Source organism: Lepus europaeus, chromosome 10, assembly GCF_033115175.1.
Source record: "Lepus europaeus isolate LE1 chromosome 10, mLepTim1.pri, whole genome shotgun sequence".
NCBI lineage: Eukaryota > Metazoa > Chordata > Mammalia > Lagomorpha > Leporidae > Lepus > Lepus europaeus.
This window is the reverse complement of record NC_084836.1, coordinates 20,007,413-20,028,235: the sequence shown is the minus strand read 5'-3', so window position 1 is coordinate 20,028,235 and position 20,823 is coordinate 20,007,413. Positions and strand designations below refer to the sequence as shown.

At 41.4% G+C, this 20,823-nt stretch overlaps 1 protein-coding gene across 1 annotated transcript in view; it reads left to right on the top strand.

Annotated features, from left to right (window-relative positions):
- The first annotated feature begins 10,147 nt into the window (after positions 1-10,147).
- ANO4 (anoctamin 4) overlaps positions 10,148-20,823 on the top strand; it is a 409,492-nt gene continuing 398,816 nt past the window's right edge. The window contains exon 1 of the mRNA XM_062201997.1: positions 10,148-10,222. The gene's annotated coding sequence lies outside the window, so the exon portion shown is untranslated. The remainder of the gene's footprint in view (positions 10,223-20,823) is intronic.

Below are 20,823 nucleotides of genomic sequence, written 5' to 3'. Positions count from 1 at the left end.
AGTTTTGAAGAAAAAGATGGGTTTGTTACTAGGTCCAGAATGTTTATACCTTTAAAAAGATCACCTGTTTCCTATTTCCTGCTAAGGACAAATCAATTCCCATGCCCATTTGGTAGATTGGCATAATATTGCTAATTGAAAATGCTCTAATTGAAATGACCATTGGAAAGTAACCTTCATACATTAATAAAGGATTGCCATGGTTATTTATTTATTAGGTCTCCTCTAAGCCTGGGCTAATCAGGAACAAGGAAGATGTGGTCAGGCTTGGGAGGATTTTGTGTATCTTGCCTTCGAGACAGCTCCCTGGGAGGAGAGAAAAATTGCCTCTATTCCTGGGCTCCCCGATAGCATTTGTTCTAGTTGATGCTTCAGAGATCAAGGACCTTATAAATTTCTTCCCAGGATAGGGTTGGACCAGAGCAATTTTAGCATAAAAAAAACGGAAAGAAGATGTGAAATAAGGATCCAGTAAACTTCTTGATTTATTAAACAAAATTTAATTTTTGGCTTAGTGCTTCAGTTCCAGTTACAAAAGTGAGAATCTGCATGCCGTTCATGACCATTCCTGTTTCCATGGGGGACGAGTTGGCATATTACTTGTAGATTCTTCCTGTCCTTGGATAGCATTTTAATGCCTGCTAATGAGTGCCTCACATTATTAAATATCTATATAAAGTTGAATATTGTGGTACATACTACGTGTCCTCTGAGATTTTGTTCCTATTCAGTAACAGAAGATAATTGGAACTCTACAGCTGTAGAGGACATGCGGATGGCTGTGTGAACGTTGGTCCTGCTGTAAATGTTCAAAGGAATGTATATGGAGTGTTATTGTATTTCATGCACTATTTTAGGCTCTGAGGATCCAGTGAAGGGGTACAACAAAAATATTCTTTGCTGGACTAAAGGGCAGGGCATAGACATTAGGTAAGCAATTGAACAAATAAGGTAATTAGAGATAAATGTTTTGAAAAAAAAGAGAGTAATGTACTGGAAAATGGCAGGTGGGATCAGCAAGGCTTTCTGACAAGGAGCTATACCAGGATCTAAGGAAAAGAGCTTCCAGGCAAAGGAAACACATCCGCAGAACTCTGGGTGGGAAAGAACTTGGTGAGGTAAAGCAGCAGGAGCATATGTAGAGTCAGGGAATATGTAGAGTTAGGCATATTCCAGAGTTAGAGAAAATGGTTGCCTTTTTCTAACAGTTCAGTGAATGCTTATTGGAAACTCATAAATATTGTATATAATATATATGTATATATATATAAATGGATATTTCAAAATGCTCATGGAGATGGAATTTAAAAATAACTTTATTATGGTGCAAAACATTCTGAAATTCATGAATAGTTTTCTCACAATCTACATTTTCAGTGAACTTTTTAAGGGAAAAAAAAACTTTGCATGGGCATGGCATTGTGGCATGATGGGTAAAGCTGGCACCTGCGATGCCAGCATCCCACATAGGTGCCAGTTCATGTCCCAGCTGTTCCACTTATGATCCAACTCCCTGTAATGGCCTGGTAAAGCAGCAGAAGATGGCCCAAGTACTTGGGCCCCTGTTACTCAGTTGAGTGACCCAGATGCAGCTCTTGCCTCCTGACTTCAGCCTGTCTCAACCCTGGCCGTTGTGGCCATTTGGAGATTGAACTAGCAGATGGAAGGTTGATCTCTCGTCTCTGTCTCTGTCTCTGTCTTCTATCTCTGTAATTCTGACTTTCAAATAAATAATCATTTTATTTAAAATAAAACTGCATGGATTTCAAAAATTTTTGTACCAACATATTTTTTATTTCAATTTCTGCACAGATTTTTTTGAAGGTCTCACATATATGCTATATATAAATATATGCAAGGTTATTTCCCAAAGTTTGTAGAAAAATGGAATTAAAAGATAATATGCATGTCTATAAGCTTTTTGAAGACTGTGTGTGTACCCCATTTCATTTGAGAATATAGTGAAGTAGGCATTGTTACTTCTCATTGCCTGGGTGGAGAGAATTGGATTTCAGAGACCAGTTCTATTCAGGAAATAGCAAAACTAGAGCCTGAGTCAGGGCTTTCCAACTCTTTTCACCTCTTCCTAACTGCAGACCAGCAAGACTGAGAAATGGCACTTGTATTGACTTAAATGCTGAGTCACTGGCTTTCTATGCTGGCTTGCATAGGATGCCTATATTTTAAAAATTTATTTATTTTCACTTTATTTGAAAGGCAAAGAGATATCTTCCATCTGTTGGTTCATTCCTCAAATGCTTGCAACAGCCAAGGGTGGGGACAGCTGAGTCCAGGAGCCAGAACCTAACTTGCATCTCCCCTATGGCTAGTAGGACCCAAGTATTTGAGCCATCATCTGCTGCCCCTCAGGGTATGCATTGACAGGAAGCTTGATCAGAAACAGAGGTTGGCCGGCACCGTGGCTCACTAGGCTAATCCTCCGCCTTGTGACGCCAGCACCCCGGATTCTGGTCCTGGTTGGGGTGCTGGATTCTGTCCCTGTTGCTCCTCTTCCAGTCCAGCTCTTTGTTCTGGCCCGGGAGGGCAGTGGAGGATGGCCCAAGTGCTTGGGCCCTGCACCCACATGGGAGACCAGGAGAAGCACCTGGCTCCTGGCTTCGGATCAGCGCAGCGCGCGGGCCGCAGCAGCCATTTGAGGGGTGAACCAATGGATAAGGAAGACCTTTCCCTCTGTCTGTCTGTCTGTCTCTCTCTCTCTAACTCTGCCTGTCAAAAAACAAAAACAAAAACAAAAACAAAAAAACAAAAACAAAAACAAAACAAAACAAAAAAACAGAGGTCCATGGACCCCAAACTGGGAACTCGGATATAGGATGCAGGAGTCCCAAGTGGTAGTTTTAACTCCTGTATCTAACTCCTGCCCCTAGATACCTGTCTGAACAAATTTTGTGATGGCTTTGATGGGATATTAGCAACAACCACAGCCATAAAACAATGATGACAGCAATGACCATAACTAGGCCTGCTAGAATATACTTTCTTGGTTTTAAAGCACTTTACAATGTAGATTCTCATTTATAGCTTAGAAGAGCACTTAAAAGTTGGCAGGACACATTAGATTTCTCTCATTTAGGTTAGGAGATTACCCAGATGACAAAGAACTCAAGGCTGGGACTTGGATCATCTCACTGTAATCCAGGGCTCTTTCCTTTTTTTTTTTTTTTTTTGTCAGGCAGTTATACAGTGAGAGAGAGAGACTCCCCAAATGGCCACTATGGCCGGTGCTGCGCCGATCTGAAGCCAGGAGCCAGGTGCTTCCTCCTGGTCTCCCATGTGGGTGCAGGGCCCAAGCACTTGGGCCATCCTCCACTGCCCTCCTGGGCCACAGCAGAGAGCTGGACTGGAAGAAGAGCAACCAGGACAGAGTCAGGCTCCCCAACTGGGACTAGAACCTGGGGTGCTGGCGGCGCAGGCAGAGGATTAGTCTAGTGAGCCACGGTGCCGGCCCTTTTTTTTTTTTTTTTTTAAGGTTTTTTAATTTATTTGAGAGGTAGAGTTACAGACAGAGGAAGAGACAGAGAAAGGTCTTCCTTCTGCTGGTTCATTCCCCAAGTCGCCACAACAGCTGTAGCTGGACTGATCTGAAGCCACGAGCCCGGTGCTTCTTCCTGGTCTCCCATGTGGGTAGAGGGGCCCAAGCATTTGGGCCATCTTCTATACTGCTTTCCCAGGCTGTAGCAAAGAGCTGGATTGGAAGAGGAGCAGCCGGGACTAGAACCGGCACCCTATGGGATGCCAGCACAGCAGGCAGAGGGTTAACCTACTATGCCTCAGTGATGGCCTGGGCCCTTTCTTTTAAGAAGAGAAACTCCTGTGGACTTCCCAGAAGTTGTTTGCACTCTTTGAAGGGCTTTGACTGCAAATAAGGGGCATAAAATATGGATTCATTCATCATGTACTTAACTGAGCTCCTACTGTGTGTGTCAGACACTCAAAGGATCATAATTAAATAGGTTAGAAGATAATTTAGCAGTGTAATTTATTTGTATTTGATAATACAAGATTAGTAAAATGCTGTGAAAATAGAGTAAGAAGTGATTAAGACATTGAACTGGATCTGAAAGGACAAATAGTGGTTTCCTCCAGGGAGAGAAGCAAGGCAAGTTGTTCTAAGAAAACCAGAACTGTAATAAATAATGTTCTTTTTGGGGAATAGGAAGTCAATGTGTAAGCATGGCGTGGATGTATAGGAAGTAATGTTGGAAAATGATGCTGTAAGTATGTAGACTGCCAGATTGCAGAGGGCCTTGAATGCCAGGGTCAGGAGTTGCTGAATTTGGCCTGATCATTCCATACTTGTTAGCAAGGGGATGGCACGATTGTATTAGCTGTTTTATAAAGAAAATGTTAATTGCAAGGAGAAGTTGAGTTGGATCAGGGGAGAAGTTAGAAGCCATTGTAATAGTTTAGCAGTAAGAAGGAGGCCCTGAATTGTTTGTAATTCCTGATTATATGTTGAAAAGTGGAAAGGTAACATGGACGAGCCTTAAGGACTTTTAGATGTGGCGATACTCTAGTTGGGTTTTAGGTGACCATTCTAGTTTTCCAACATTTGTACACCCACACATGCTGCTTATTTTGGCTTTCTCAGACTTAGCCTAATCCTCCTTGATTCTTTAATCCAACCATTGATTTACTTCTCTATCTTCAAAAAAAGGAAAAAAAGTTGTAGGTCTCTTATCTTATGGATTCTTTCTGTAAGATATGATCTTTGATGATCTCATAGGATTCTTTTGGCTGAGGAATGCAAGTATAAACAAATTTTTTTAAGATTTGGATGCTGTGATTATATGAGTATATTTATACACCTCACATACCTTTTATGTATTTGGAACTGTTGCTGTATGGTTGAAAGCCTGCCTACTAAGCACTTTGGGGAAATTATCTCAGCTAGCGACCTCTGGTAGGGAAACATTAGCAGCTGATCTTCTGTTCTCTCCATTTCAGGCTTCTGCTGAAGGCTGAAGAATTTACATGTTAGATAAGGGACTAATACTTCATGTCAGCACCACACTTTTTTGGAATATTCTTTCCTTCTAGTAGTTGAGGACCACTCATCCTAGCCTTAAAATGTTATCATGAGGGAAAGAATTAGAAATAAATCAATAAATATGAATAATTTCCTCTTTAGATTATAAGCATCCAGAATTCATTTATATTGCATCAAAGGTTGACTTGACTCTCAGAGGTACACTAAGTTTTCCTGCTTTAACATGGAAATGTCTCTTTCCCACTTCATCCAAATTTATGTTATGCTGTGGGGGAAAGGCTTTCAAATAGTCTCAAAGATTTAGTTAGAAGGCATTCTTGGGGGCTCCTCCCATATTCAAATCAATGTTTCCATGAAAAAGAGGAGGTATTTTGAGGCTGTTCTCATTGCTCATATGCTGGATGGGCTTCAAGTTCCCCTGAGACCCAGAAAGTTCCATGCACATAACAACACTCATGTCTTAGGAGTACTTTAAGGACTAAACAAGAGAGTGGAGCCACTAGAATAAAGTCTGTTACAAACTGGGATTTAGGAAACATGTTTCTTTAGTCACAAGTTTATTACAGAAATGAAAGAAATACAGGCTTCCTTATGTGGGTTATGACTTAGTTTTCAAAACCATTCATTGGCAAAATGATACAAGGGTACTTCAAAAAGTTTGTGGAAAATGGAATTAAAAGATTTATTGTTTTGTTAAAAAATTGAAATTCACACATAGGTTTTTTCATAATAAACACTTTCCATGAACCTCATATGCATGGATTTCAAAATTGTTTGAACTGAACTTAGCTTTTAATTACATTTTCCACAGACATGGAGGCATCTTCATATTTAAAAATCCTTGGTTTTCAAATGTCTGTTAACAGATTATGAAGAGTTAAAACTGAAATTACATGGTCATTTGCACACTTGATTATTTACAAAATAGGTCCATTTTTCATTTTTTTTTTTTCTCCTCGGGCTGATTATAGAATGTAGAACAATCCAGTTAGCATGAATGGTGCCTTCCCTGGGTTGACATAGCTTGAAGAATCCTTGTCTTTCTGATGTTATAAAGCTCTGTCCACAAACTACTCTGAAGTTCCTGGAAAAGCTTTTTCTCTTTTTAAACAAATGGTCGGTGCAGGTGCATAATTCAATAGATACAGCCTGTACCTTATCTTATAGTCTTCAAAAATGGCATTACGTCATGCTTTTACAGAATTTTAGCCAGATTCTCTTGGCCATTCGAATGCCCATCTAACAAATATTTACTGAAAAACCTATTGTATTTTTTTAAGTACCTGTGCTATACCAGTGAGCAAGTCACAGTCCTTGATACCATCCCAAGTTTAATTGAGTTCAGAAAATTTTTTTTTTTTTTTTTAAATTTAGGTGTTGCAATGTGATCGTGATGAGAGGTGAGACTTCTAAGAGGCAATTAGACCGTGAGGGCTTCTTCCTCATTAAGGAGAGTAAGGCCCTTATGAAAGAAGCTTCTGGCAAGCGTTGTTTTTTTTTGTTTGTTTGTTTTGTTTTTTTTGTTTTTTTTTTTTTTCAAGATTTATTTTATTTGTTTGAAAGATAGAGTTACAGAGAGAGGTAGAGACAGAGAGAGAGGTCTTCCATCCACTGGTTCACTCCCTAGATGGCTGCAATGGCCGGAGCTGAGCCGATCTGATCTGAAGCCAGGAGCCAGGGGCTTCTTCTGGGTCTTCCACATAGCTGCAGGGTCCCAAGGACTTGGGCCATTCTCCACTGCTATCCCAGGCCATTGCAGAGAGCTGGATCGGAAGAGGAGCAGCTGGAACTCAAACCTGGGCCCATACAGGATGCTGGTGTTTCAGGCCAGCGCTTCAACTCGCTGCACCACAGTGCTGGCCCATATAATATGTTTTATGTTGCAAAAATTATTTGGTGGTTGTTGGTGTCTGAAATGGGAGGCACTTCTATTGTCTTTTGAGGGGGGAGTAATATAGAAATGACCAAACTTTAAAAATTAATTGTATTTGAGTAAGTGACTGGAATATCCATTTTCATTGACCTAATTGTCATATAGATGTACAGTTATTTAATCTACTAGAACATTTGTATTTCTGCAGTATTATCTTTTTCATGCTTCATTATCACCGTGTATATTCAAAGTATTGAACCTGTTTAGTAAATATTATTAATTTCAATTAATTTGTGAGCTTTAAATAATATTATTAAATATATTCTTTATGCTCCCCATGTTTTTACAGAGTTGAAAATTGTTGATGCTGGTAAAAACATTCAGTAAAATAACCTGCTCATATATTCATTAGAGTTTTAAAAATTATACATGTTTATATTTCCTAAATGGTTTTAGTTATGGAAAATAACTTTTTAGGCTAATTCTGACCTCTGAGGCTGAGGTCTAACCTCATGGCTTGGTTTTCTCTGAAGAACATTAATAAAGGAGAACATTTTATGTCCTGGCAAGAATTGTAGTAGTGAAATCTTTAAAAACCAAAAACCAAAAAATAAGAGTTTAAATTTGCTTATAATACAATAAACTTCTTGAAGATTGGGATTTATCGCAGTGCCTTGATACAAGATTGATATTTCTCAAATGTTTGCCAATTTGAGTTGAACTGAGGTGAAAAAGGAAACAGAATTTGACTCAGTCTCCCAGGTTTTCCTTATTTAATATGTATAGGGCTTCCCTGGCAAGCCATCCTTTCTTATTCATTTAAAAAAATTTCATTTTATTATGTTCATCTTTGATGTGGAAAATTTTTATGGCCTCCTGCTGTGACTCATTTTGATGCTGTGTTAACTGCTTCTTTGGAGCCCAGCCTTTCCAACTAAGCTGTGGTAGTCAGCCCCCTGAAGTCAGCTTGCATGTGGGTGGAAATGATAACAATGTCCAGTGATACCCCAACTTCTAGGTAAAACAGAGAACTAAAATGGAAAACCCTATATCATGTAATTCACTAAACAAACAAACAAACAAACACCTCTGGGGCATCTGTATCTTCCTGTTAACTTTTGGTGACCCAAATGAATTAGTTTTTTTACAAGGATATGATAGTGCTACAGTTTGTAAAAAAATGGATTATAGTCCAGGTTAATTTTGATGCAAAAACGTCTTTCTAAGATTTATTTATTTGAAAGGCAGAGTCAGAGAGAGGAAGAGACACAGAGATCTTCATTTGCTGGTTCACTCTTCAAATGACTGCAGTGGTGGGGATAAATGAGGCTGAAGCCAGGAGCCAGGAATTCCATCTAGGTCTCCCATGTGGGTAGCAGGAAACCTAGTACTTAAGCCATTATCTGTTGCCTCCCAGGTACATTGGCAGGAAGCTGGATCACAAGCATAGAATAGCCAGGATTTGAACCAGGCACTGTGATATGGAACGTGTTTATCCCAAGGGGTGGCTTCTCCTGCTGCACCACAACTCCCTTTCTTAGTGCAGACTTTTGGTCTGCATAAATAACAGGAGAGTCTTTTAAAAGTTATTAGAAATTGTATATTATGGGGAAAAAAACTCTGCAGGAATAAAAATTCCATTTGCTACGAACTTTTTGAAGTACCTTTGCAAAAAAGGTCATGTATGACAAATTTCCCAAGTTAAAAAATTCTAAGGCCGGCGCCATGGCTCACTAGGCTAATCCTCTGCCTTGTGGCGCCGGCACACCGGGTTCTAGTCCCGGTTGGGGCGCCAGATTCTGTCCCGGTTGCCCCTCTTCCAGGCCAGCTCTCTGCTGTGACCAGGGAGTGCAGTGGAGGATGGCCCAAGTGCTTGGGCCCTGCACCCCATGGGAGACCAGGAGAAGCACCTGGCTCCTGCCATCAGATCAGCACGGTGTGCCGGCTGCAGCGCACCAGCCGCGGCGGCCATTGGAGGGTGAACCAACGGCAAAGGAAGACCTTTCTCTGTCTCTCTCTCTCTCACTGTCCACTCTGCCTGTCAAAAAAAATAAAAATTAAAAAAAATAAAAAATTCTGTGAAGTCCAATTAAACTATCATTTAACTTCAGAAACTATGTCTATATATAATCATCACCATCACATACAAATTTTATGTATATACATATATGTACATACACACACACACACAATAAGTAGATAGTTTCCTTATGAAATTAAAGAAGAAAAAAAAGTCCATAAAAGACATTTAGAATTCTCCATGCCACCCTTTGTTCACAACTAAGAGATTTGATACTTTGCTTTTTCCATTCTTGAATCTCAGGGTTTCTCAAACTTTAGTGTACTTATGAATTATTATTACTGGAACCTCACAGGGGACTATTAACCATTTTTAGAAACTTATCTCTTTATGACACTTCCATACATATATTATCAGAGAAATCAATCAAGAGTCAAATTCCTCAAGGAACCTTTAACCCTTTCTGCCCAGATGTCTCAGTTATGGAATAGAAAGCCCAGACCCTGATGACCTCAACTTGGTTACAAAGAAGCTGGGGTCCCAAGGGTCCTGCTGTACTCCTGGTCCCTCTGAGGCACATCAGCAGGGCTGTCTGCTCTGTGGGGTGCCGTTAGACATTATTTAGGGTGGGCTTGGAGCCTTGCGTCCTGCAGAGATCCTGTGGGATGCCTCAGAAACTTCCTGAGTGACTCCGACAACTATGGGGCTTTTGGTCTTAGCTCAGAATAAACAGATATTAGCAGCGGCCCAGCAGAGGGTGAGAGGCCAGTTCTGGTAAACTTGTGTTCCAGGCAGGGGGCTGTCCTGCCACTCTCAGAACCGGCTGTCATCCTCTGCTCTCTTGTCACACTGACACGGCCCCCTGGCTGGACTGATTGGTCGGGGGCAATAACTGATATGGAATACTGATGTCCTCACCGGCAATTCCTTCCGCTCCAGAGGGATCCTTTCCACCCCTCTTCTCGCCTCCTGGAGCCCAGCAAGGTGCCCACCCTCCCCCGACCATGCCGCCCCTGCACCCGGAGGGGGAGGACCGGTCCTGGGCGTGATGCTCTGAGACCGTGAAATCCACCAGGCTGCTCTCGCTCCGGCTCGCTCTCCAGAGAGTCCTGTTCCAGACTTCTCAGGGTTTTTACAGCACAAACAACTGCATGCGGCCCGAGGGGAGGCTGAAAGGGACTTGGGTGCTGGTTGCATCGCCTCTCCTCACTTTGCTGGCCTCCTTCTGAGTAGCACCTGGGGGCTCATGGTGGATTCCTCTCTGCGGAAAACACTGAGGAGAGATCCCTGCTCCTTCGGTTGACTTTCTATTTTTATGGTAAGTGCTTGACTTGAATGAGCGGCTCTGCTGCAGTGAAGGGAACCGCTCGCTGTCTTCCCTGCTCGGCTTAGTGACCTTCCTTCTGCGTTCCTTCTGTTTGCACCGGTCCTTCTCTGCAGGTGACCAAGCTAACTAAGATGCCAGAGGTCATTTGTCTGGATTGTTTGTCTTTTAATTTTTTTTTTCCTCCCGTAAACCCGAGCTCTTCAGCTGCGATGGAAACAGAAGAGCTTTCTCTTTGTCCTTGAAGCAGCAGCCGGGGGAAAATGTGTTCGCGATGGGAAACTGCAGCAGTGTGCAGGGGATCTGTGGAGGATGACTGACAAATTTGGGCGAGATGCATCCTCAGCGTGCTGAGGGCCACTCTCTCTCCGGATCTGGCAGAGCTGGAGGGGGATCTGCCTACATAGCAAACTATTCCATCTTTCTGGGGGAAGCTGTGCACTCACGTGTGAGTTATGTCGGAGTCTGCTGTGGGCAGCGTGCTTCGCTCACCTGCCTGTGGGTCCAGAATGGCCCTGTGTCTTGTGGGGTTTACAACTTGGGCAGGGACATTCACAGCGGGAGGGATCCTGTGCTGGCAGCCTGAGTAGACTGTATGACCTCATTGCTTCCTTCCCTTCCTGGTCTCAGGGCACCCAGTTCTGCAAACCATATTTTGCAGCCTCTTCGGAGGGTGATGGGCAGTGATGAGAGGAACATTTTTGAGTTGACAGCAGAGTTTCATTCTGCTGGGAGACAAAGATGCTTTGAGGCTATTGGAATGGTTAGAGTTTTGTAAGAGAAAATAAGCAAGTTTCCAATGGAGACAGTATGTGTCGGATTATTTATTCTAGGGCAGAACTCTTAGAATAGTGCTCTTATTTTTTTGCTTTCCTCCTGCAAAGAGCACCCCAATTTCAAATGTATCCCTGCCCAAAGGAAAACAATATTTTGGTAGTTTTATCAAGACTGCATCGCAGGCATCTCTCTCTCTTTTTAAGTAGCCGGTATGTTGGATTATTTTGGTGAATAAGCTTTGCAGTTGTAATCCTGTTTAGTTCTTTTCAAGTCCAAGGGTTGGAGATGGGTTATCTCATTTGATCTTGTGTGGGTTTTTCAATTCTGGTAGGTCCCTTTCATTCTATGCAGCGATCCCTTCAAATGTAACTCAACCTCTGATTCATATGGTACTGTACTAATACACTGTGATATTTGTGATAAATGAAGGAGAAAATATGAAATTTCTGAACTCTCCCTTGGCTCACTGGAGTTTAGAATGTAAAAGTTCCTTAACTGTCTTGCTCATTTGCATGACTTTTATTTCCACTGGCTGTGTGGATTTTTCTTAAAATAGTGGTGATGACATCAGACGTATGCTTTCATCCTGTTCTCTGGGTCCAAAGTAGATATATCTGGTGTTTTTATTTTATTTTTTTGTGAAGTTTCTTCCATATATAAAAGCATAAAAGCCTACATTTAAATACAGAGCAAAACTGTTGATATTCACCTAACAGCCCAGTGCGAGTAAACAAATAGAATGACAGCAAAACAAGCAAAAAATAAAACCAACAAATTCTTCTTGCATTCTGTAGTTCTCTGATTCCTTAAGTAATGTTTGAAATACTTTCAGCATTGTTTGGATTAGCTAACATCCCCTCTTTCCTACACTCAATTGTGGTCCTTAGCAAAACTGTGTTCTGACTCACTGACTTCCCTGCTTCCTCCTGATGATTCTTTAATGCTTAGCTGTTTGTTTTAATCCTTAGCGGTGGTTCCTTATTTTGCTTAATCTTTTCTTTTTCTCCAGTTAAAAGGATTTTATCGGGTGCCTGGCAACTCAACTTGAGGTATTCATCAAGAGGGAAAGAGTTAGAATCAGCTTGGGTGTCATGGAGATAGACTTTGTAGCTCTCACTGCAGGCAATTTTCAAATGCATTTAGAACATATTTCATTTAATTAGGGAGCAACTTTAGCTTTGTAAGAAAAAAGTCTTTATGTTTCTTTTATTTTGTTCAACAGTTTCCCTATGTAATCAGCAAACATACCCAAGCATATGTAATGTATGTGTAATGTATGTGTATATATACACAAATTCCTGCATGCTTATTATGTTTACATATTTTCAGTAGATACAGCATGCTCTTTTAGAGGAGAGGAGGAAAAAAAAATCCTGAGATATTGCTTAACATCCTCTAGCTATATTTTTTTCTTTAGGATATCCCCACCTCCAGATTAAGCCCTTGGGAATTTCTTTGACTTGGGAGAGTGCATTCTTCAGCATTTCCTTGTCTCACAGCACGAGGTCATGTTAATGCCTTTGCAGGGTCTGTGTAAGCAGCACAGAAAACTACTGCAGGGAAAATTGATAAAAACTGTGCTGAGTGGAGTCTCTAACCTCTTGGTGGGGTGAAGTCACTGCAACATTTTTATTGTGTGTTTATTTTGCTGTTGTGCCTTGCAACTGATTTTTGCTTGCAACCTGAGCCAACTACAGTTATTTGAAATGGGCCTGGAAACCCTACATTGGTGTAGTTGCACTTACTAATTTTTCATACTCTTTAATTATAGCTGTTATCAAAACTATGTTTTTTGTTGTTTTTACTGTTTCTTTAGATAATGTTTTAATTTGAAACCTGCACTTTACATTATGAACCAGGATGTTCCATTTTATATCCTCTTGCTTTCTGTTCTGTTTCCCACTTCTCTCTCTAATTGTGTATGTGAACATGCACAATGAACACAGACAAACTCAGTGAGTATTGTGCAACAATTAATGAAGAGTTGGTCACAGGTTCTCTTAGTAACCAAACTGCACATGTTCAAACCATAATCACTGGGGGAAGAAATTGTCCCTATTAATATAAATACAACCTCATACTTCTGCAGGCATTCTTGTCACTGAAACTCTTTTCCTTAGTTGATTACCAGGACCAGAAATAGAATCAGTTTTGCATTTTAATTAATGACATTCTGGATCGGTCTAGGTTGGACTGCCCTCAAGTCTTGACATGTTTACTGTCTAAAAAGGTCTTTGTGTGGGGGAGTAGGTGGGTGACACAAAGTAAAATCATTTGATTGTGTGATACAGCCTTTCTTTGGGAATTGAATGAACCATATCATTAGGATGCTGGTCGAATTTTTCTGTTGCTTTTTCTAATATAATTAAGTCAATATATTCCCTTTCACCATCTCTGCATGAGCCCCTTTTAGAGTAGAAAAAGCAATGTGCAGCTCCCACATAAAGATTATAAGAGGGAGGACCATTCAACACAGAGGCAAAACCACTTCCAACATCAGTTTTGGTGATCTACTTTGAAAGGAACTTGCTATTCAATTGGCAACTTAGATTGTATAAAATAGGAAAAATGCTTCGTAAACTGTGTTGAAAACTGCATTTTTGAACTGTGCCTCCCTACTGAATTCATTTAGGGCTGTAGTCACTAGATCAGCCTCTCAGGACTAAAAAACATGTCCACAGTGGCATAATAATCTATACAGACTGTCAGAAATGTTTATGTTGCCGGTTATACCTCTTTGGTGGTAGAAGGAGATGGCAGAACATTGGAGGAAAACCAAGTCACAGCCCCAAAATAATGCGAGACAAAAGGGGGAAAATTCTTCCCTATATTTAACATTTAATTCTCCAGCCAGGCTGTTGGCTGTTAAGTCTGAAGTTCTAAGATATTGCTAAAAACACATAATGACAGGTTTTGTGGGCCTTTTCTCTAAAAGAAATCCTTGACCCTTCCTTAGACGTTTGCTGAATGAGCTTTTGGCTTGTATGAGACACTAGCCCTTCTTACAGAAAGCAGACATATTGTAATGCAGCAGGAATTCATTTACTTACATTTTTCCCTGTTGATCCCCCACCGGGGACCTCCTGAGAGTGTCTGAGAGGGCACGAGTGGCGATCATCAGAGACCATGGCCAGTCACAGAGAGATAGCTTCAGGATTCCTAGGTTCCTATCCAGCCTTCACCATTTGCTGTCTGACTCAGGTTCTATATTTGCTGCTTTCGACTTGGGCGAGATAATCCACTAAAAATGTGGATTTATGGTATTTACCTCTGTTTATTACTTAATGGATGGTCATTTCTGAGCAGTTGACCCATATTAGACATTCTCAGAAATGATGGGCTGCAAGGCTCCTGGAATGGTCATAGTGACATGAGCATCAGGGCTACTCAGGGAACAGTGATAATAGTGAACCTCCATGAATAGGGCTCATGTGTGTGGGATGACCATCTGCTGGGACGTGTTGAAATGTCTTCTGTCATCAAAAGGGACCTCGAGGGAAGGGCATCTTAACTACTTTCTTCATTCATAGAAGTTAAGGAAACAAAGTAACTTCTGCAGGCAGAGTTGGTTGGAGAGCTACAGTTAGGGAAGAAAAATGCAATGCAAGGAGCATTTATTTTCTCAGGACCCTGCTCCATTCTTGCTGTGGGATCCCTTCTACAATACACAGCTGACACTCACTGTGTCATTCATTGGTCACAAAACTTCTTTGTGGTATCTTACTCACTGGTATCCATTATGTCTGGATTCATTTCATGCAGATTACGTGGCTGTACCAGTCAGAGTGAGTCATGTCAAGCAAATGTTCATGATAATTGGTTCATGCTTGTGTGGTACTGCATTTTTTAATATTGAAATTCTATTCTTAGGAACATTTTAAGAATTTTTACAAACATTATGTTTCTCCCCTATGTTTAAACTAAGTGATTATTTGTTGTTTTTTTTTTTTTAAGGGAATGATGTTTATGGATTGATTCTTTAATGCATTCATTCACTTACCCAATAGTTGTTGAACACCTACTGTGTGCAGCCTACTGCCCCACCTTAGGGGTCCAGTGATAAAACAGCCAGATTCAGCCATTGCTTTGTGAGCTCAGAGTCCAGTCATGCTTCATGGAGTTGATTGTCTCTTGATTCTCAGCCAGCGTCCTGCTTACTGTTTCACACAATTTCTCAAAGAATCCAGTCAAAAAATAGTTTGCATGAGCAGGTTTTGCCTGTGGTCATTCTGCTCAGAAGTTCTTTTCATAAAAAGGCACCTTTGCTGTCATTGCAATGTGTATCTTACAGTGTTCCCAAAACATTATTTTTAGCTTCTGATTTTGTTACTTGACTGAACAAAAGAAATTAATTAGCTAAAGTTGTTTGTACTATGGCTGTGATTTACAAAATGACAATTCCACTTCTTTTGGGGGGGTTAAACTAACCTGTTCCCTGAAATCCTAAACTCATAATCTGTATAGTACTGTGTCTGTAATACTACCAAGAGGTTAAAGATCTAATTCCATGGCTCTGAGGAGCAGGCCCTTTGTGATATATAGGCTTGTGTCCTCGTTCTGCGGTTTGTTCTGAAGCTTGCAGTGAATGCTCTAGAAATACCCAAACCATTTATCGTGCTTCGGAATAGTACTTTGGTTTGCCTCAGTGCCTTTGCACATGCTATGTCTCACCTCAGATGTCTCTACTGTTTCAGATGAAACTATCATGGAAAGTTCAATCAACTGTGATCTTCCTGAAGTTTTTTGAGATTTGTTATCTGTATTTACCCTATTGCCCAAAGCTGAGATAGGCAGACCATCTCTGTCTTCTTGTATCACTTGGTACAAAAATCTCATGGAACTCCACAGATTCTAATGTAATTACTTGTGATGCACTTTCTCAAATAGATTTTTTAAAAAGAATTATTTATTTGAAAGGCAGAGTTACAAGAGGGAGAGGCAGAGGCAGAGAGAGAGAGAAGTCTTCTACCTGCTGGATCACTCCCCAAACATCTGCAAAGACCAGATCTGGGCCAGACAAAAGCCAGGGGCTTCATCTGGGTCTCTCATGTACTTGGGCCATCTTCTGCTGCTTTCCTAGGCATGTTACTAAGGAGTTGGATTGGAAGTGGAACAATGGGGACTTGAACCAATGCCCATACGGGATGCCTGCACTGCAGACAGCAGCTAAACCTGCTACACCGCAGTGTAAGCTCCAGGATCTATATGTTCATATCTGTTTCCGAAGGCCTGATTTCATGACTACAGTTTGGTAGATACCCAATAATTCTTGAACAAATAGATAAGGAACCATCATCTAAAACCCATAGTGCTGGCTTTAGCAGCTACTGCTCTATGTGGAAACTAACTTTTTCAAACCAGTGTGATTATGTGATTCACACTAAGAAGAACAAAGAGATTGACAGACATCCTGATTTTCATTAGAAATTCTATGTGAAAACTCCTGAAAATGCCTCTGCTTCCAAATGACTTTCAGTAAACCAAGAATTTATTAAGTGCCTTCTGTTAGCAAAACATTACATTAGCTCCCAGGGATTGAAAGATTTTAGAAGCAACATACTTTTTATTCTCTAAAAGGCTATAGACTAGTAAGGATTTGTCCCGTGTGTAAAGAGCTCGTGACAAAGGCAGACTGTTTGTAATTACACGTTTTAGTAGGCTGTAGACTTGAAGGTAAGGCAGTCAGTAGAGAGTGAATTCTGTTCAGAAAGGTTGACTTGAGCAAGGTATTAAAGATCTGGTGGGTGTGTCAACAATAGCATGGCTTTGGTAGGGTGGAGTGTTACGATGGCAGAAAGGGAAGAATGGAAAATATGGGGGAAGACAACGAACCTTTGAGTGGAGGAGATGGGGATTATTTCAGAAGATCTACATGTCATTTATTATTTTTGAGAGTTGGAGGATGATTAATAGGGTCTGGAAAAAACCAAATGGAAATTTGTTTGGAACCTCTCCTCAGGTTTAATTAAATCAAAAGCATGTATTCAGCAGTGAGGGAAAACCTTTGCTTAGTATATAACTGCATAGACATTGGCTTCTCACCCATGCCATTGCTCTTGAGGATACACTTTGACATTGAAAGTCATCACAGGGAAATGGAGCCATGAAGTCTAACTTAAATCACTCAGTTTAGACCTGGAGAGAGTTTCAGGTTGAGATCTCTGGGGTGCCTGTTGATAAACCATCCAGTATGTGAAGAACCCCATGGGCCTTTGGTACTTTCAATGCTAATAACTTAGTTATGTTGATTTTTATGTGCTGTTTACAAGAAATATTATTTTATGAGCTTGTGGGAAATGCATACATAAGCTAGACTCATGTAAGTGACAAAGTGGCTTAGAAAATTCTGAAGTAGATTCAGTGCCCCCTCTAAGTGTGATATCTGCTGTGCCTCTTACCTTCTTTCCTTTTTCTTAAAGAATCTGTGAGCATATTTATAGGGAATAGTAAGTTGGTAGGTTTTGGGCATTCCAGAGTTAGATCTGATGAGATAGCTCTCTGCCTTGATATTAACCTAAAAAGATTGAAGAACTTGGAGGGGGCTGGCACCATGGCTTTCTTGGTTAATCCTCCACCTGCGGCACCCACATCCCATATGGGAGCCGAGTTCTAGTCTTGGTTGCTCCTCTTCCAGTCCAGCCCTCTGCTGTGGCCCTGGAAGGCAGAGGAGGATGGCTCAAGTGCTTGGGCCCCTGCACCCATGTGGGAGACCGGGAGGAAGCACCTGGCTGCTGGCTTCAGATCCGTGTAGCTCCAGTCATAGCGGCCATTTGCGGGGTGAACCAACGGAAGGAAGACCTTTCTCTCTGTCTCTCTCACTCTCAAACTCTATCTGTCAAACAACAACAAAAAATAAAAACTTGGAGGAAAATTTGCAGCTATCTTGGCCATAGCATGAGGGCACATGAATTTTACTCACTAAGAGATGATCAGGTAGTAAGGAAACTTCATTCACTTGCTCACTCCACAGATGTTTATTTCACTCCATGTACAATCTATTTTGCTACTGTCTTCACATTCGGCTTTGTTTACACTTATTTGACTTATGCATTGTATTTAAATTATTCTCTCCATTTTTTTAGTATACTGCTTTTGTATTAACTACTTGACTAGTCTATTGTAAGCTATAATCTTGAGGGGATTTTTTTTTCCTGAAAGATGCAGTTGTTGAAAAAAAAATCAAAGTATTGTGACAAATGTTATAATCAGGCATTTAGTTCTTGAATTGATTTAAAGGAAAAGTGCTATGGATATCAATGCTCGTATTTTTTCTCAAGGATAAACTTGTCAGAATTTAGATGAAGAACGTGGGATACAAACATATCTGCTTATCATCTGAGTGTGAGGAGAGCAGATTGGAACATTCTTCTGGGAGAACTCAAGAGCTGTTAGCCTGGGGAGCTCCCTTCCTGGGAGGGGCAGGGATGTGGTGGGCGTCACCAGTGAGCACAGCTCACTGGGGAAGAGAGACGGTTATGAACTAGAAAGTGAATATGCAAGGCACTTAGCAAAAGATTTCTATTTGGGAGGGAAGAAGGGAGAGAGCATACAGCCAGTGAGATGTATATAGGATAATAAGCAACACTTACAAAAACAGATTCTGCCCAATGTAGAACATCTGGGTGCATTGATTAATGGAAATGATGCCTTGAAACGAACAGTAATATTTATGGATTTCCAGAATTTCTCACTATTTAGTCTGTGTGTCCCTTAATTCCACGTCAGTGTTCTGTTCTACTCTGAATAAGCTTTCAGTCAATACTTTCTACTTCGCTTCTAAAAGAGTTAATATTTAAAGGGAAATGTCTCCTGTGGTAGAGAGCCCAGGCTTTGGGCCAGTCTACTCACATCCTGGCTTTTCCACTCATTCACTTTGACTTGGATGAGTTCATTGTTCTCTGTGCCTCGTTATCCTCAATGATAAAATATAAGTAACTAATAATCCCTCCTTCACAGAGTTGTGATAAGGGATAAATTCGAGAGGACCTGGCAAGTACTTAGTACAGTGTGAGAAAGTCACAACAAGCAGCAATTTTCAGTTAACGCATTATCATTGTTTGTCTCTCTGGTGTTAGGGGTTTGGAGAAGTACTTTTAAGTATGTATTCATTTCCCTGCATAATAAAACTTTTCTTAAATAATTGTAATGATACTTTCTTCCTCATTCTCATGATTAATGATCTTAAGCTGAAGCTTTTTTGGAGAAAATCAGTTTTTTTTTTCTTTTCTTTTCTTTTTTCTTTTTTTGGCAGGCAGAGTGGATAGTGAGAGAGAGAGAGAGAGAGAAAGGTCTTCCTTTGCTGTTGGTTCACCCTCCAGTGGCCACCGTGGCTGGCGCGCTGCAGCTGGCGCACCGTGCTGATCCGAAGGCAGGAGCCAGGTGCTTCTCCTGGTCTCCCATGGGGTACAGGGCCCAAGCACTTGGGCCATCCTCCACTGCACTCCCTGGCCACAGCAGAGAGCTGGCCTGGAAGAGCGGCAACCGGGACAGAATCCGGCACCCCGACCGGGACTAGAACCCGGTGTGCTAGCACCGCAAGGCGGAGGATTAGCCTGTTGAGCCACGGCGCCGGCCAGGTTTTTTTAGACCAATCTCTCAGATGCTTATTGCAATTTGGAATTTTGATTGTAAGTTTATATCATAGAACCCAAACAGAAGACCTAGAAGACTGTGGGACCACAGGATCCCTGAAAGGAGGAGTAGTAAAGTGCCTTTGTGGCATGCAGGTTACAGAGGCCCAAGTACTTGGGCCACCATCCACTGCTCTTCCCAGGGAGCTGGATCAGAAGCAGAATAGCCAGGACTCAAACTGGTACTTTGATATGGGATCCTGGTGCTATAGGCAGCAGCTTAACCTGCTGTACCACAATGCTGCCCCCAACAGCAGTTATCTCTTCTTGCCCACTGTACTCCCCAGCACATCTTGCTGCCTCCTTTCAGCTTCAGCTTCAAGACAGATCCCCAGTCCTATAACCTCTTACCACCTGCAAAGCTACCACCTTGAACAGTCATTGCAATTCTTCTGGATTTCTACACCAGTCTCACAATGGGTCTGTTACACCCTGAGTCCTACAGTTGATTCTGTACATAGCAGCAAGTGAGATCCTTCTATAGGCTGTCAATCTAAACATGACAGTCCTGCACCCAAAACACGGTTCTGAGTGAAATCTAAATATTTCCCCCACTCCTCTATCACCCTGCTCTAACACACCTTAACTATGCCCTAACTGTTCCTTAGCTATGCCAAGCACATGCCCTTCTCAAGGCTTGCCTACTCACTGGCAGTTCCCTCTGCTTGGACAGCCTTTCCCATATATCCCTGCTTTGCACCTGCCCTCTGTCCTCTCACATCTCTGTTCCAATGCCACCTTGCAAAGGGGCCTATCTCACTGGCCTATCTCCCTTTCCTCTTTTCTTGCCACATTCTGCTTCACTGCACTTACCACTGCTTGACAAATTAGCTTAGTACATCAGCTCACCAAGCAACTCCCACTGGAGTGTAATCTCTTTGGGAGCTAGGAACATATCTATTTTGTATACTGTTTTTGCCAAGTGCCCAGAACATAGCCTGGCAGACAGGTGACTCTAATAATTGCTGACTGAATGAGTCTTGCACAGAGGCCCTCTGTCATTTCTAGTGCCACTGTTATAATCTCAATACTAGTATTCCTGATTTTAAGCCCATGCCCTCCATAGGTCTACCATAGTGATGTAATCTATAATCTGACCTTGCTCGGTCTTACTCAAAATTTTCTCCATTAAATAGAAAATACAGAACTCTTCTGCTTGTCATGTCGTATTTTCAGTTCTGGCACCTG